The sequence below is a fragment of the Sebastes fasciatus genome, chromosome 3 (assembly GCF_043250625.1).
Source record: "Sebastes fasciatus isolate fSebFas1 chromosome 3, fSebFas1.pri, whole genome shotgun sequence".
In the NCBI taxonomy this organism is placed as follows: Eukaryota; Metazoa; Chordata; class Actinopteri; order Perciformes; family Sebastidae; genus Sebastes; species Sebastes fasciatus.
Genome location: NC_133797.1, coordinates 21,403,650 through 21,421,191, shown reverse-complemented (window position 1 = coordinate 21,421,191; position 17,542 = coordinate 21,403,650). Strand labels below are relative to the sequence as shown.

Below are 17,542 nucleotides of genomic sequence, written 5' to 3'. Positions count from 1 at the left end.
GATAAAATTTCAATCAATTGTGCAGCCTTAGATTAATTCCAGCAATTCACCAGGTGGTTAAAAATAAATGGTAAACTCCACCATCACAACTGGATACACAACAGGAAGCATCTCAGAGAGGTGACACTTTATATGTTTAAATCAAGTCATGATGGGTTTGACATTTCAGTTGCGATGCATACGACTTATGTGTGGGCTTAATTGTTTTCTGTTTCGCTTCTACGTCCATGATGGCCATTAACCAACACTGCGATTAGCTACAAAAACCTCCTTCCTCTGACAGAGCTTTCTTGATGTCAATGGTAAAGTGCAAATATGGCAACTAATGACAGTATGAGTCAACATATTCTCAAATATTTGAATAAATACCAAAGCAGCTTTTAATGTGTTTTGCAGGTCACACAGAGTAAGATAGATGCCGGTTTACTGAGAGTATCACAAATTCACATGGGATTGTAATTCAAGAGCCTTGTGGTTACAGTTATTCTGTAAAGGCAACTTTTGAATGTCTTTGTCCTTTTGTACATTAAACAAATACCCAGTATCGGGAAGGAATGAGGAAGAGGAGGGCCAAACAGAGTGATAGTAACAAGGGAATTAAAGCTTCCAAGCCGCTACAAGTGAAACAATAGCATTTCTGTACAGACCTGGTAATATGTTCCTTCATTTGTAGTACGAACATACCTCAAAACATTCTGTACTTTATTCTTGATGTATAAATAAATACATCTGTGTTCAAACCTGACTTTTTTGGGTCTCTCTCCAACACCACTTCCTAGATCCACATCACGCCAAGCCATCTCTTTCCCAAATAATGTAGCTTATATGTCTAACCAAAACATTTTACAGGAGCATTTTAGAGTTCTGCAAACACATAAAGTTTTAGAGGGACTGGAATGAATCATATATATGTATTAATAATGTCACATTTACCATGGAAATATGGGGTGCCCTGTGACGGACAAAGTGCCTCACACTGGTCTGTCAGGTCGGGCAGAAAGGGAACCAAGCGAACCCATGCTAGGAACCGAGGCTGGGAACCACCCCTCACTGTGTACCCAAGGGGTCAAGGTGACATTCCACAACACCTCTGAGACCGGCCTAATGGAGGGATTGGAGCATGGCTTTTGTTGAGTGGGAAAGAAGAGACCATGAAAAAGGGTGTAACAAGAGATGGAAATATGTAAAAGGGACAGAGGGAAGAGAATGAGATTCTTGGGCCAAATTATGGGAAGGTGGGAGATAAAGGGAGAGAGGGCAGGACGTTTTTGGAGATTTAATTAAAAACTTTCCCCATGTTTACTCGATCAAAATACAAAAAATATAAGATATACAGTAGTTCAACAGGTGAATTTCTGTAGTATGTAAATTTTAACTTTCCTTTTTCAGTTTTCAGTAAAGTCACACACATTTTTTCCCTCAAGCCTAAATTAATCTTCTAGGGTTGGCGTATATATTTTAAATCCACAAAACTGTAATCTGTTATTTGCTGACGCTATTTCTGAGGTGACAGCGGTATCAGCCACTGTTTTATTTGACACCAGATCCCCTGTCAACTGTCACAAAAGACAAAAGTTCTACTCTTGGTCTATAATTGTGGGTTCTGGCAGAACAGATAAATCCAACTCCCTTTTGGTGTTTGGGTTGTAAAATCTATTCAAATCTTTTTAATTTGCATTCCCTTTAAAGCAGCAATGTGTTCATAAATGTAGACACGTCACAAAGGAGTAGACTGCACTATATATCATAGGCCTATACTCGAGGCTAAATACTTTTTTTTCATCTTGAAAAATTAAAATCTTCACCCCTGATGTAGAAAAGAAAAGAACAGAGTAGGCTGATTTTAATATTATTATTATTATTATTGTTACTATTCAGTATTTTCCATCTTATGCTATGCATTATATTTACTCTATTTCATCTAATTTTTTATCTTGTTTTTATTTTTATATTATTTTATCTTTTATAATGTGTTTCTCAATACTTTTAATGTTTTATGTTTTATGTAAAGTGCTTTGAATTGCCTTGTTGCTGAAATGCGCTATATAAATAAACTTGCCTTGCCTATGATCTGTTTGTGTTTGTACTGAAACGTGAAATTTAAGACAATTTCTGAAACACAAATGTACGTAAATCATACATACATTTATTAAAATATTAAAATGGTCTTTCATGAGTTAGGATGGTGAATTCAACCTGTTATTTGTCCATCCGTAATTTATATTTTCAATCTACTTTCAAAAACTGGAATGTGTGTTTTGGCATGAAAATACACAGGAGAACATTATCTACTAATTAAATGTGACCCTGCAGTATCTTTTTGCGACATTTAACCCCTAAAAGCCTGACCTCTCAACCTAGCAGAGTGCAGGTGCAACAGTCCATCAAGCAGAGGAAATTTAACTCTTACCGTCATAAAACCAAAAGTCTGGAGACTTGCTAAGAAGAGTCAGGTATAGGTGAGCTGTGAGCCCTTCTCCTCCCTCTTTCTCTTCTTATATTCGGATTTTTTTTCCCGTCTTCTACCCTCTGCTCAGGATAAGTCTCTCCTCCCGGACGGTCAAGCTTTATTCCCAGATCTTACCCCGTTTAATGCCTGGGGAGCACAGAGACAACAGAACGAGGAGAAAGTTAGAGTGGGAGTGACGGGGAAAGAGAGTTCCCTGTTTGGGTGAAGCAGTGATCAGATACGGCTATTTTCAGACTCAGGCATGCACGTCTATGAGACTGGAAAGTTACCCCCCGGTGTAGATGGGTGGGGGCTAAGTGACAGGGTTGACTATCTCTATTTTACCACACGCACACATGTTTGCATGCTATATACACATTCACATACTGTAAAAACACCAACACAGACACACATTGTAATTCTATGGTGCATCGGGTAGGTACACCTCTTACAAGTTATGCATGGTTAAATGAACGTTTAGGATGTCAGCGAGCCTCCATCTCTCCTCCAGGGCTTTAATGTCACACAGCGGCCAATGTCGTCAGTGTGGGGCTATGTCAAGTGGACTACTCCACACGGAAACTGACAGGAGTGTCAAATTCTTCTCACATGAGGTTTTCTTTCACTTTCTGTTGCTGACACTTTGACCGCCTGAGAAGACGGCTCGCTGGGAGACGTGCAAATGCACACGCATATGCACTCGGAGAAGCGGACACGCCCACTCTTTCTCTTTTTATCACAGATAAACCGATGTGCAGTCAGTGTCGCATCAGGCAGTAAATATATACAGACTAATTATGTGTCCACTCACCTGTGTCATTAATAACTTTACTGCTGTGTAATCCATATGGGAATGTATATTTGGAAATGACCACACACATACACATACACACACACACACACACACACACACACAGGCTGAATATACGCAGCAGGGAGGTCATCCAGAGGCACCTCTAGACCCCAGACTCCCTGCTATTCCCAGAATGATGATGTAACTACTGCTATTAGCATCTCACATTTAGAGCCTGGACACCTAAAACCAACCAGGCAGCTACTGTGCAACTCGCTATTTGGATCACTTCCACCTCTTCCCTTCACACCCAAACTCGACAATAAACAAAACAGGGACCAAAATCAGCAACCAACAAATTACTGTGTCGAGTTCAGGAAGAGTTCAGCAGTCTTTACAAAGGAAATCCATTAACGTATGGTAATGTGGCTCCATTAGTAGCTGCTGATGAGATTGCAGAGTGGTGACTTATTTTTCTCTAACAGAAAGCCCAAACAACTTTGATTCCCACTGTGACTATTACAGTTGTAATGTCTGTTGCCTCCTGTTGAGTTTTTCCTGCCTAATTTTAACTTAGATGAAGCAGTAAGGTGACGTCACCTCCCTTAATCCACAGCCTTTGTTAAAATGGCATGCAAATAACTAAAAACAATCATTTGTGTCAGTCAACATCTTATGTAGAGCTTCAACGATTAATCGATTAGTTGTCAAATATTCAATTAATCACCAACTATTTCGATAATCGATTAATCGGTTTGAGTCATATTTTAAGGGAAAAAAGTCAATATTCTGATCCCAGCTTCTTAAATGTGAATATTTTCTGGTTTCTTTACTCCTCTATGACAGTAAACTGAATATCTTTGAGTTGTGGACAAAACGACATCATCTTGTAAAAGAAATGTAAATTGTAAATCAACTTTTATTATGGTAAATGGACTTGCATTTATATAGCGCTTTTCTAGTCTTACGACCACTCACAGTGCTTTACACTACATGTCAGTATTCACCTATTCACACACTGATGGCAGAGGCTACTAAGGTGCCAACTTTGCCCATCAGGATCTAATCTAAATACTCATTCACACACCGATGGCTATGCCTTCGGGAGCAATTTGGGGTTAAGTGTCTTGCTCAAGGACACATCCACATGTGACCCGGAACAGCCGGGGATCGAACCAACGACCTTCCGATTGGTGGACAACCTGCTCTACCCTCTGAGCCACAGCCGCCCGATATTATCACACGTTGTACACAACACAGCACACAGTGAAATTCAGCTTCTGCATTTAACCCATCCTAGTATATTAGGAGCAGTGGACAGCTTCTGTACAGCACCCAGGGAGCAGTTTGGAGGGTTGATGCCTTGCTTAAGGGCACCTCCTGGGCACTTTGGTAGTGCCCAGGAGGTGAACTGGCACCTCTCCAGCTAGCTGTCCACACCCTGCATTTGGTCCCTGCGGGGACTTGAACCGGCAACCCTCCGGTTCCCAAGACATGTCCCCACGGACTGAGCTTGAGCTTTGGGAAAAACTGAAGAACATTTTTCACCATTTTTTTACATCTTATAGACCAAACAACTAATCGATTAATCAAGAAAATAACCAACAGATTAATGTACAATGAAAATAATCATTAGCTGCAGCCCTAATCTTAAAAAGACCCATTATAAGTAGCATATAAATCTACCATAAAACTAAAGGTAAAACACTAAACTAATGAACACGCTCAGTTAAGTGTCGACATGCTGCCAACCATTAAATCAAATATGAAAGGCCTTAGTTGAGATGTCCTGGATCAACACTATCTGTGTCCGCTGTCGTCGTGCCAATGATGAAGTGGTAATGTAAAAATCCCAGCTACACGGCCACAGATGGCTCCAATGATAAGTAGCACTCCTCCTTCAGACCTCGGGGTTTCCGCAGCCACACGACAGTGATTGGTGTGTCAGCAGACATGATCGAAAAGCAGCTGGTCCCCAGAAATTTCTGATCACGAGCCAAGGATCACAGAGGTATGGTGAAAAGTGACAGCTGACAGGTGCTAATGATGTAACCTCAGGGCCAGAATCATTTGCAATTACAGTTATTATCTATTTACTTCAGACATTATCCTTTAACCCGCATGAGACTTTACAAAAGGCGACAGACAAGACCTCCGTCAACATCCCTCGTGCAGTAAAACTAAAATGTGACTTTGATGAGCATCTCCTATCAAGTTAAACATGTGAAGGAATGATTTATAAAAACAATTAAAACCAACATGACACAGCAGCAGCTTAGGAATGATCTCATTAAAGTACCGGAGCAAAGTATTTTTATAGCGACTGGACTGACACACACTCACACTCAAACACACTGACACTTTGACCTATGAGCCGCTCCGGACTACAGCGGCCGCGTCGACATGGTCTCGCCCGTACGGTTTCAACACCTAATTCATTATCAGCTTCTGCAAGGCCCCGCCGTTCCCAGTTAAGTAAGTGGCAGGTTATAAAAAGCAGGAGAGCCGTGCATGTGCACATTAGTGAGTGTCACTTACTGGAAAACACTTAAACCTGGGAGCAGATCAAAAAAGGAAATATATATATATCCACACATATATTGAGATGGTACCAACGTTTGCTTTGGAACGGCACACGACACAGAGGAATATGAGCTAGTAGGAACTCACTGTGTTTTGTATTGATACAGTAAATACAATGTTAAGATGTGAATTAAGAATATGGAAGTGATTTATGATACATTCCAAGCCAGCTAACAATAATATCAAAAGGATTTAGGCCTCTCAATCAGGAGCATTTTATTCCCTTCATAGTATTGAATATAAATAATTCATACAGTCATTAATCAAGAGAATCCCCACAGAAAGTCTGGCTTACAGCTCTGCAGCACAACATTAAATATTTTAAATAATACTTTTTTATTGTTGTAGTCCTACAGGATGTAACAAAGCATATAGCTTTACTTAAAGTGGCAATCTTGAAGATTTTCATTTAAATAAATGACTGTTAAGTCACTAGCCAAATGAGGTAACAATGATGATTGAGCCATGGCTCACTGATGAAAGAATTGCAATATTGATATTTCAGTTTTATTATTATTATTATTATGAAATGGGTGTCTGTGGTGACATTCGTGGAAAATTACAGTTTTTCTGCATTGTATACAAACAAAAAAAGGCACTATGTACACAATTCTGAAAATGTGAAGCTTGTGTACGCAGAAAGATAATTTTTCCTTTCTTTTTCTATGCTCATGTATCAACAAAAACACTCCAGACTGCTAAACTATTAGTTTTTAATGAACAATAACGATCAAAATGAGCCTATGTTGTTAACATTCTGCACGTTTCACCATTAGCCATAATCTGCAGGCAACAACCACTTCCCTAACATCATCTAATGCTCAGCACACTGCATTTGTGGATTCTGACCTACTGTGTACCCGAGGTAGTCTTCCAACACTTTCTCCTAGCTTAGCAGGATGGACTCCCTAATACCTCTGCGTTTAGTCGCTAATTAGTGTAAAGCAGGTCTCAATCCTCAACTGCTTAGCGCTTTTTTAAAATTCTGCCTTTTTACACTGCTGCGATACATTAGTGTTTATTTTTACAACCACTGAAATGGATACATTAAAATAGGGCTTCAATGAAGGAATATTTTCATTATCGGTTAATCTGCCAGTTATTTTCTATATTAATCGATTAATCATTTGGTCTATAAAATGTCAGAAAATAGTGAAAAATGTCCATCCCAGTATCTCGAAGTCCGAAGTGATGTCTTTAAATGTCTTATTTTGTCCAAAATCCCAAAATATTCAGTTTAATTTGATAGAAAATAGAGAACAGCAGGATGTATACATATCCATAGCCTCTGAGAGGCTGAAAACGGCATTTTCTGCCATTTTTGCATAATTAGACGATTATCAAAATAGTTGACAATTATTTTTCTGTTGATCGACTAATTGATTAGTTGATTAATCCTTGCAGATCTGCATTAAAATTCACTGGACGGATATAGTAATTAGGATAAATTTAAAGAATACAGGATCCTGGCTGGGACAGGTTTAAATAAAGATTTTCCAGTAAATTAATTTATGTATGGTATCATTTTTTATATTAAAGCTTCAGTAGGCAGAAAGATTTGGCATCATTGGTCAAAAAATTCATAATAACCTTTCAGTATATTGTAATTCAAGTGTTCTGAGCGAAAACTACACCTCCTCATGACTCTGTTTTTCAGGCTTTAAAAAAATCTACCGTGATGGTAGACTTTGGCCAATCACATTTCAGCAAGAGCGTTCCTATTGGCTGTGCTCCAGTTGGTGGGCGGTGCTTGGTATTTCCTCAGCAGATCTCAACATGGCTGCCAGGTCACAAATTTTCTCATTTTAAAGCTAAACAGTACACTACAAGATGTTTTTGAAAACATTTGAGGAGAGAAATAGGCATTACAGTAAAAGAATATTGATTCATATTTGATCAGCGCTGCTTAGTTTCACCGTTTGATCGGCGTTTGCGAGTGATTGACAGCTGCTCAGAGACGGCAAGGCTCCAGCTCTGCTCTGATTGGTTGTTTCCCTCAAATCTGTGAAATCTTGCAGATACCATTAGGAGCACCGGAGGACAAAGAGGCACATGATTTTTTTTCAGATTCTGTATCATGCACTACTGTCAGTATATAGTGTCCGTTTTATAAAAATAACTTTTTTTAGTCATATTTACTCCAATTCTACCCACTGCAGCTTTAACATAGCCTACGTTATTACTTTTCTTATTACGTCCTTTTAAAATATCAAACCACTAAATGCTCCAGTGCTGCATGGGTAATATTTTACAAACATTTCAGTAAAACTAACCCACCTCAGGAGATCTTGGTTGTCTGAAAATATATATTTTTTAACACGTTTTGAATGAAAGCGCAGAAAAATAATGTATACTTTACTTATGATAATATACACTTTCTTCTGTCTCTGCCAAACATGTATTCCTCCACATCTGATGTAAATGAACAACATTAATGCACAGTAGTGTCCAATCCACAGTGTGGGGCACTTGAGGTGCTTCCCCTTGTGTTCATTGTTAGTTATTGCAATTATAACAGTAGATAAAAGCAAGATCTGACTATAGATGTTACCATCCTATCCCTACTTAAAAAAAATAAAATAACGAAAAATAGGCCTGAGCTTTTCTTCCCCACAATGTGACGTTACCAGCTACTTTTATAGTGGGACTGTCTGAATTCTTAATAATAATCTATAAATTAGTAGACAAATTCAACATCAGTGTGACATCCCTGGCTCAAACTGACCCATAATCCCCGATCATCCGCATCAATCTCCACTGTCGACAACAAATTAATAATTGAATAAAAAAAAAAAAAGGAACTGACCCAGTAGTTAAGGCAAAAAAGTCCCCATCATTAAACAGCTCTCACAGATTTGGTCATTGAGACAGCTCAGGGAACAAGCATGCCCTGCGAGCGGCCCCTTTTATCAGCGAGACTAAGAATTAGGAAAGCTCTTCACACGCCACTTGAGCCATGACATCAGCCGTCTGAAGAAGGGCAGAGAGAGGGGAAGATGGAGGAGGAAGACACAGAAATAAAGGGGCAGCAAAACAAGGAAATAAACAGGCAAAGAAAAATTAAAAGGAATGTGTGAGATAGAGAGAGATTAAGAGAGAAATGACGTGAACTATGAGAGTAACCCCTCCCCTGTTACATTCTGTATTTTCAGAAGAAAATGTATCACAGTCTCCTGTTCCCTGATGGACTGCCTTGATCCTCCTCTCCCTCTCTCCCTCAAACATGCATACACACACACACACATCTCTCTCAGTAACTCTAAACTGGCAGGTGCAACTGAGTTAACGCTAACAGAGACATACTCTCTGGCTCATTGGCCATCAATCAAGTCAAAACGCTATGATCACACATCATAAGTGTGTATATTTAAGGCTGTTTATTGGCGCAGCAGCCCCTCATGAGACAGATAGCAGCCAACTGTTGCTCGTCATATTGCATCCCACTGTGACGCTTCCTCTCCCCCAGACACAAGTATGCAGTCATAGAAATACACAGAATACTACATCAAAGATACCGTCCAGTCAGGCCTACGCACTAACACACACACACACACACCAACACACCAACAGGCCAGGTAAGCCTCACTGGGAGTGGTATGAGGTTCCCGGAGTGATAGTGTTACACTTTGTGCATCCTGGACACCTCCCCAATCTCCCTGTTCACCCAGCATTCAAATGAGACTCACAGATACCATCCATCGCTGCTGGCCTTTTTGTTTTTTCCCCCTCATTACGTCATCCCTTTATATCAGATAGCAGGCAGCACCAATGAAACAGACTATTCCATACTGCTTTCTGTCAGATCTAGGATATGACATGGGCAACAGAGCAACACATCTGTCTTACAATATGACACAAAATGCACTCTACTGCAGTACCATTCAGGAGTCTGAGGCCCACTGGTTTTCACCCAAGCACTTTCAATAAGAGTGAATCCGCAACAAGCAAATGTTTTGGTGGGTTTTGGTATCATATAAGCAACAATACAAAACTCAGTCCTATTTTCTTCCTCTTTAAGCCTGCATAACAGACCGAACTAAGATTAGCCTACTATATAATTATTATTTTTTCATTATTACTAGGGCTGTCATAGTTAATGCGATAATAACGCGTTAATGCAAATTCATTTTAACGCCACTAATTTCTTTAACGCATTAACACAATTTGCGATTTTCTGGTTGTTGCGGGCTCAGTTTTAAAGCTAGAGTGAAGATACTGGTATCATATGAAACTAGAAAACCTAAAGAATTCATCCTTTGGTACCAACCATGTCATACTTGCTTGTTGCAAAAGAGGTTAAATAACACTCCAAACTTACGCTAAATTATGGCAAGGAAAAGCTGTCATGGCTATTTACAAAGAGGTCCCTTGACCTCTGACCTCAAGATATGTGAATGAAAATGGGTTCTATGGGTACCCACGAGTCTCCCCTTTACAGACATGCCCACTTTATGATAATCACATGCAGTTTGGGGCAAGTCATAGTCAAGTCATCACACTGACACACTGACAGCTGTTGTTGACTGTTGGGCTGCAGTTTGCCATGTTATGATTTGAGCATATTTTTCATGCTAAACACAGTACCTGTGAGGGTTTCTGGACAATATTTGTCATTGTTTTGTGTTGTTAATTGATTTCCAAAAACAAATCTATACACACATTTGCATAAAGCAAACATATTTGCCCACTCCCATGTTGATAAGAGTATTAAATACTTGACCAATCTCCCTTTTAAGATACATTTCGAACGGATAAAAAAAGTGCAATTAATTTGTGATTAATTGTATCGATTGACAGCCAGTTATTATACATAAAATACTGTACAGCACTGTAGAATTGCAAGCAAAACAATAGATATTATCATAAGCATTTGGGAGTATGCTAAATGCAGAGGGTTTCTGGACAATATTTGTCATTGTTTTGTGTTGTTAATTGATTTCCAATAACAAATCTATACACACATTTGCATAAAGCAAACATATTTGCCCACTCCCATGTTGATAAGAGTATTAAATACTTGACAAAATCTCCCTTAAAGGTACATTTTGAACAAATAAAAACCATTAATTTGTGATTAATTGTACCGATTGACAGACAATTATTATACTGCATAGCACTGTAGAATTGCAAGCAAACAATAGAGATTATCATAAGCATTTGGGATGTAGGTTAAACATGGATATCCCAATTCATGCTTATAGCAGGCAGCATGTTTATTCTCTCGTGTATTTAGGATAATGTTAAGAAACATTTCTACAGCTTAAAAAAAGGGCTTGTGGGTTTGAGTATTTAACATCCTCCCAACAATCCTAACCGCATCTCCCTTTAATGCACTGCAAAACAGCAATCCACTGGCATGCACTTTATAGTGGAAACAGGAGCAGCAACCTCACCGCATCCCGGATGAGCTGAATCATTTAGTCTCCCACCGATTACAGCTTGTTTTTGCTTGTAATGCACGTAAAAAAACACTCAAAATAGCCTCCTCAAACAGTACATCCAGCTTTGGGGAAACACATTATTAGCCTCCTTTAACAACAACAACACTGCTGCTGTGTGTACCAACCTTAAAAAGACAGGAATCCCGCAACATATCGTCAGGTAATCACCTTCTTCTTCCATGTTTTTGACTGAAGTCCTCGGAAGAACACAAACACAACAGGAGCGGAGCTGCACCGCGGCTCGGAGGCAGCTAGCGGCGGGGATGATGGGATGAAACCGTACACCTGTTTTTTTCGACGCGCATGGATGTTACCGGTGTCGGTCGGTCAGCTATAACTATAAAGGCAACTCCCTCTCTCTGTGGGGGTCACTCTATCGGATAGCAATGCGGTGAAGCTTCAAACCTTCAGAGAAGAGGCGACGCGGCACTAGTAGTTACCGCATGTCTTCTTCTTTTAAAGCTACAACCAGCCAGTCGCGCCGCACCACCACCACCTCTCTACCGGGCTCTACAGCACCACAGCGTCTATCTCTCCACAAATGGACTGAACCTGCCTCCCCGTTTCCGCTTTTTATTATTATTATTATTATTATTGGATGATGCCGTATAGCTTTTCGTTCGTGCGCAAAATGGCCTCTGTGTTATTTTCATTCAGCAACAGTCACCACCGAGAGCTTCTCATTGGGTCTCCGTGTAGCCATGGCAACGCCCGCGGTTCAATCAGTGCTCCTGCAGAGGGCACACACACAGAGTGTAGAGCTGTGCGTGCGCGTGTGCGCGTGTGTGTGTGTGCAGCTCACTGCTACTATAGCAGGGAAAAGTGCCACTATTACACCTTCTCTCTGCAGGTTTAATGGAGGGGCTCCATGCTGTGTGTTAATGTTACAGACTGGATGTTACAGACTGGATGGTTTAGCCCTCAATGCTGGGTATCCTGTATCCTGTAACATTTTGGCCCTTACTAGTTAACTAGTGGCTCTTTTTGCCCCACATTAGTTAACTAGTAAGGTAAAAAAGACCTTCACTAGTGCAACTAGTGGACATTTTGTCCCTTACTAGTTAACTAGTGAACATTTTGAGCCACAATAGTTAACTAGTAGGGTCAAAAGGCTTTAACTAGTTAACTAGTGAACATTTTGAGCCGCACTAGTTAACTAGTAAGGTCAAAACGCTTTAACTAGTTAACTAGTGAACGTTTTGAGCCGCACTAGTTAACTAGTAAGGTAAAAAAGACCTTCACTAGTGCAACTAGTGGACATTTTGTCCCTTACTAGTTAACTAGTGAACATTTTGAGCCACACTAGTTAACTACTAAGGTCAAAAGGCTTTAACTAGTTAACTAGTGAACTTTTTGAGCCGCACTAGTTAACTAGTAAGGTCAAAAGGCTTTAACTAGTTAACTAGTGAACCTTTTGAGCCGCACTAGTTAACTACTAAGGTCAAAAGGCTTTAACTAGTTAACTAGTGAACTTTTTGAGCCGCACTAGTTAGCTAGTAAGGTCAAAAGGCTTTAACTAGTTAACTAGTGGACATTTTGGTATTCACTAGTTAACTAGTGCAGGAAATTGTAGGTCACTAGTTAACTAGTGAGTTGAATATGTCCTTTACTAGCTAACTTGTCAAAGCTTTGCAGCCTACTAGTTAACTAGTAAGACTGTCAGCGTTACTAGTTTGGTCCAGAGGTCCACTAGTGCGTCAAAAAGCAGTCTAGTTGGGCTTTGGTCCTACTAGTGTGTCTACATTTTATTTATTACATCTACCCTACCTATTTTACGAGTGCAATTACCTCTGTTTACATTACATCTATTTTTATATTTTATACCTCTAGTATAACACTTCTGTTTATATTTATTTATTACATCTACTTTACTTGTTTTATTTGCTTTATAACTGTGTGTGTTTGACCTGTTACATGTTTTGTCTGCCTCGTTTAGTCTTGTCATGTATTTGTGTTAAAGGACTGACCAGAAGTGGCAACTGTGAATCTCGTTGTATTTAATACGATGACAGTAAAGCTTTCTATTCTATTCTATTCTATTCTATCCATCTAATATTTGCATTAATTACAAAATGTCAAGTCTCAGTGCAACATCACATGCAGACAGATCTGCAGACTTGGGAGAAAGCAAAAGCCCTATTGCATGAATTCATGAATTTGTAAAACCTTTAGACTGTTATGGCTGTTAGAGATGGTTTAATGCTGCAATATGAGTGAACTTCTTACCACAGGTAATTAACATGCCTCAAGCAATGCTTTCATGGTTCAATCAGTGCTCGCGCAGAGGACACACACAGTAGAGCTGTGTGCAGCTCACTGCTACTAGCAGGAAAGTGCCACTACACCTTCTCTCTGCAAGTTTAATGGAGGCTCCATGCTGTGCGTTAATGGCTAGAACATGGTGATAATAATACAGACAGGATTAGTCAGTGATCCACACAGACCCATGCTGGGAATAAAGCTATAGAGCTGTGCCAAAAAATGTGTATCTATAGTTTCCCTGGCAGCATACCATGTTGTCATCAAACTGTTTTGAAGGCAAATGGTGAGCTATTAATAAATGACAAGCAAGTTATAGCTCAACATCCTCGTAGAGTTACTGGGCCACTTGTGTTTTGAGGATATACGGTTACAAATTCTAGTACAGAATTGGAAAAGATGAACCTCAAGTAAACCTGCATTATGGGCCAAACTAAGCATCAGTGGTGGAATGTAACTAACTACATCTACTCAAGTACTGTGCTTAAGTACAATTACTTGTACTTTACATTTGATGTTACTTTATACTTTTACTCTGCTCCATTTTGAAAGCAAATATTGTACTTTTTACTCCACTACATTTATTTGACGGCTTTAGTTACTAGTTACTTTGCATATTGAAGATTCAAGATTGTTAATAGAACCCCCCCCCCCCCCAAAAAACAATAAATAAATAAAAATAAAAATAAATCAACTAATACAGTATGATGTATTAGTAGTATGTATATGACAGGAAATTGAAAACAAGTAAATAGGTAAATAGATAAATTATATTATATTAATCTAAATGAAATAATAAAATTAATAGATAAATGCCTTAAAATGAAAAAACATATAGTGAAAAATAATAATGAAATAAATAAAAAACATAATAAATAATGATTTTAAAAATACAAATACAAATACATTTGATGTATTGTTATTATTATTATTATTATTGTTATTATTAATAATCATCATCATCATCATCATCATAATGATGATAATAATAATAATATTTTTTTGCATCACTAATTATAATTCAATAATATATATTATTCTGAAATGGGCCATTCTGCAATGAGTATTTTTGATACTTTAAGTAGCCTGTATTTTGATGCTATTACTTTTGTACTTTTACTTAAGTAAGACTTAGAACGCAGGACTTTTACTTGTAACAGAGTATTTTTTTACACGGTAGTATTGCTGCTTTTACTTAACTTTACTTAAGTTAAAAGTCTTAATACTTCTTCCACCACTACTAAGCATACAAATGAGTTTTCATTATCTTCATAATACACTAGAAGTGCAAGCTAACACTGAGTAAAGGTTATCAGCGGTGTATGTAGGTTGCAGGTTAAACAAGGACATTTATATTACCTGTTATCAGGTACAGTAGGCTATTGTAGACGATTTGTTTGTAGAAACCTGCTTGTCTCCCTTGTAGATTTTTTGCAGAGAAAATCAGCAAAAAATGTGAATTATTATGTAATTTGATAGTAGGATGTGTAGCCTACATCTACATTGCTGTGAGGTGTTTTGGATAAATGTAATCTGTACAACTGTGATGCATCGTTCTAAGTGTTAACACTGTAAGTGTTGATTTCCCAGTTGTTGACAGAGAGCTGACATCATTTTGTGGCAGCGAAATCCTGCAACGATCCGAACGTGTTAGAGTCTGACAGGTGTGGATTTATATCAGCTCTGACATGGTGTTGGTTTGAACACACAACATCTTAAATTAAATCTGACATTTTTGCTGTGAGGTCTTAAAGTGCCAGAAGTTGAATCATGGTTTTGACTCCTTAAGTGTTGCCCTGTAGCAAAACTGTATTGGTCTTATCTTTGTCTTCATTAAGCAAAGCCACTGGACCGTGTCTTGATTTTTGATGGCTTAACTGGGGAATTCTGCCTCTCTGCTTCTGTCCGTCTCCCACTCTCACACAAACACTGAGCTGTTAAATTATTTACAGACTGGATGGTAGCCCTCAATGCTGGGTGTCCTGTCACCATGGCAGAAAACATGGCCTTTAACATTTAGCACATTGTTTTGCTTGTTTCAAATGAAATAACATGAGTCATATGTGTCTATTTTTGTATACTTGAAGAGAAGAGAAGCAAATAAACAACAGGTTCAGAACAAGACGTATCTATCCATCTAATATTCGCTTTAATTACAAATGTCAAGTCTCAGTGCAACATCACAGACATAGATCTGCAGACTTGGGAGAAAGCAAAAGCCCTATTGCATGAATTCATGAATTTTTAAAACCTTTAGACTGTTATGGCTGTTAGAGATGGTTTAATGCTGCAATATGATAGGGAACTTCTTACTGCAGGTAATTAACATGCCATCTTAATAATAAAACTTTAAACCTGCAGTAGGCAGAATAGTTTTGGCATCATTGTGCAAAAAATCCATAATAACCTTTCAGCATATTGTAATTCAAGTGTGCTGAGAGATGACTAGACTTCTGCACCTCCTCATGGCTCTGTTTTCAGGCTTTAAAAAAAAATCTAGCCCGTGATGTGAGACTTTGGCCAATCACAGGTCATTTCAGAGAGAGCGTTCCTATTGAGCGTTCCTATTGGCTGTGCGGTGCTTGGTATTTCTTCAACTGATCTCAACATGGCTGCTGGGTCACAAACTTTCTAATTTTACAGCTAAACAGTACACTACAAGATGTTTTTGAAAACATTTGAGGAGAGAAATAGGCATTACAGTAACGCAACTTGATTCATATTTGATCAGCGCTGCCTAGTTTGACCGTTTGATTGGAGTTGGCGAGTGATTGACAGCTGCTCAGAGACGGCAGACTCCAGCTCGGCTCTGATTGGTCGTTTTCCTCCGGTCTGTGAAATCTTGCAGATGCCATTAGGAGCAACGGAGAACACACAGGCACATATTTTTTTTTTTCAGATTACCTGTCTCATGCACTACTTTTAGAATCAGGACCGTATTATAAAAATAACTTTTTGTAATCATATTTGCTCCAATTCTACCCACTGCAGCTTTGAGTTACATTGACAACACATAACTAATCAACAGGTTTAAAGCTGCTGTGTTATTTTGTTATTCACACGTGCATAAAGAGCCCTTTCTTCTGTCAACATGAAAGGTGTACAAATTTAGACCGCCATTGTTGACCTTTCAGAAGTGTCAACCAGACCACATCTGTGAGTGTGTGAATGCATGCATGAATGTTTGGTCTTTATCACCAGCTCTTGTGAGCAGTATAGACAGCCCTTACTGAATCTACTGTTGTCAAGTAGGTGCCTTTTTATAGGTGGTATGTTATCCAGAGACATACTCTTAGCAATCCATCCTGACGGGGGGCCAGCAGGGAGGATGATGACGATACATTATGTCTGGTATGCAGTGGTCCATTGGTGTTACAGGTGTAGACATACTAAGGGTGGAGTTCAGGCGTTACAACACATTACAGAGCAAGACTAACGGCATGTCTACACAGGAGGTGTTTCAGCCGCGTTTTTCAGTCTGTTCTATTTGAATCAATACAGCTGTCTATACATACAGAAGGCTGCATAACAGCTTGCATTTCACTGGCCTTATATACACCTAAGCGAACCAAAGCATAATGTTAACGCTTCAAGTCTATTTCGTACAGTGATTGTGTACAACCATGCTAGTGATATGAGGCTATCTTAGCTAGGCACAACAGCAGTGCTTTGAGCTAAATGCTAACGTCAGCATGCCAACTCGCTCACAATGACAATGCTAACATGCAGATGATTAGCAGGTGTAATGTGTACTACTGTATGTTTGTTTGTTTGTTTGTTTATAACAAAATAAATAAAGGTAAAAACTAAAGAAAAAAAACAATAAAAGGAAATGAACGATACACCTATAGGCTACATAAACTCAATGTCCACATGTGTTATTATTATGCTAACTAATTATCATTAAAACACAAAGTAGGCCCATAGCTGTGGCTGATGAGAATGTCATTAATCTTAGTCATGAACCAAAGTATTGACTAAAACAAAATGTTGACATGATGATTGTGCTAAATTTAC

At 38.8% G+C, this 17,542-nt stretch overlaps 1 protein-coding gene across 14 annotated transcripts in view; it reads right to left on the bottom strand.

The window, feature by feature from the left end:
* Positions 1–17,542, bottom strand: part of sorbs2a (sorbin and SH3 domain containing 2a) — a 77,008-nt gene that overhangs the window by 49,082 nt on the left and 10,384 nt on the right. For 5 of the 14 annotated variants that reach the window (XM_074629563.1, XM_074629565.1, XM_074629570.1 and 2 more), the window contains exons 1-2: positions 11,392–11,871; positions 2,411–2,596 (exon numbers count right to left, since the gene is read on the bottom strand). The exons of 1 other annotated variant lie outside the window; for it this stretch is intronic. The gene's annotated coding sequence lies outside the window, so the exon portion shown is untranslated. Of the gene's footprint in view, positions 1–2,410; positions 2,597–11,391; positions 11,876–17,542 lie in introns of those variants that run through there. 8 more of the 14 variants (XM_074629558.1, XM_074629562.1, XM_074629564.1 and 5 more) reach the window with 5 other exon arrangements.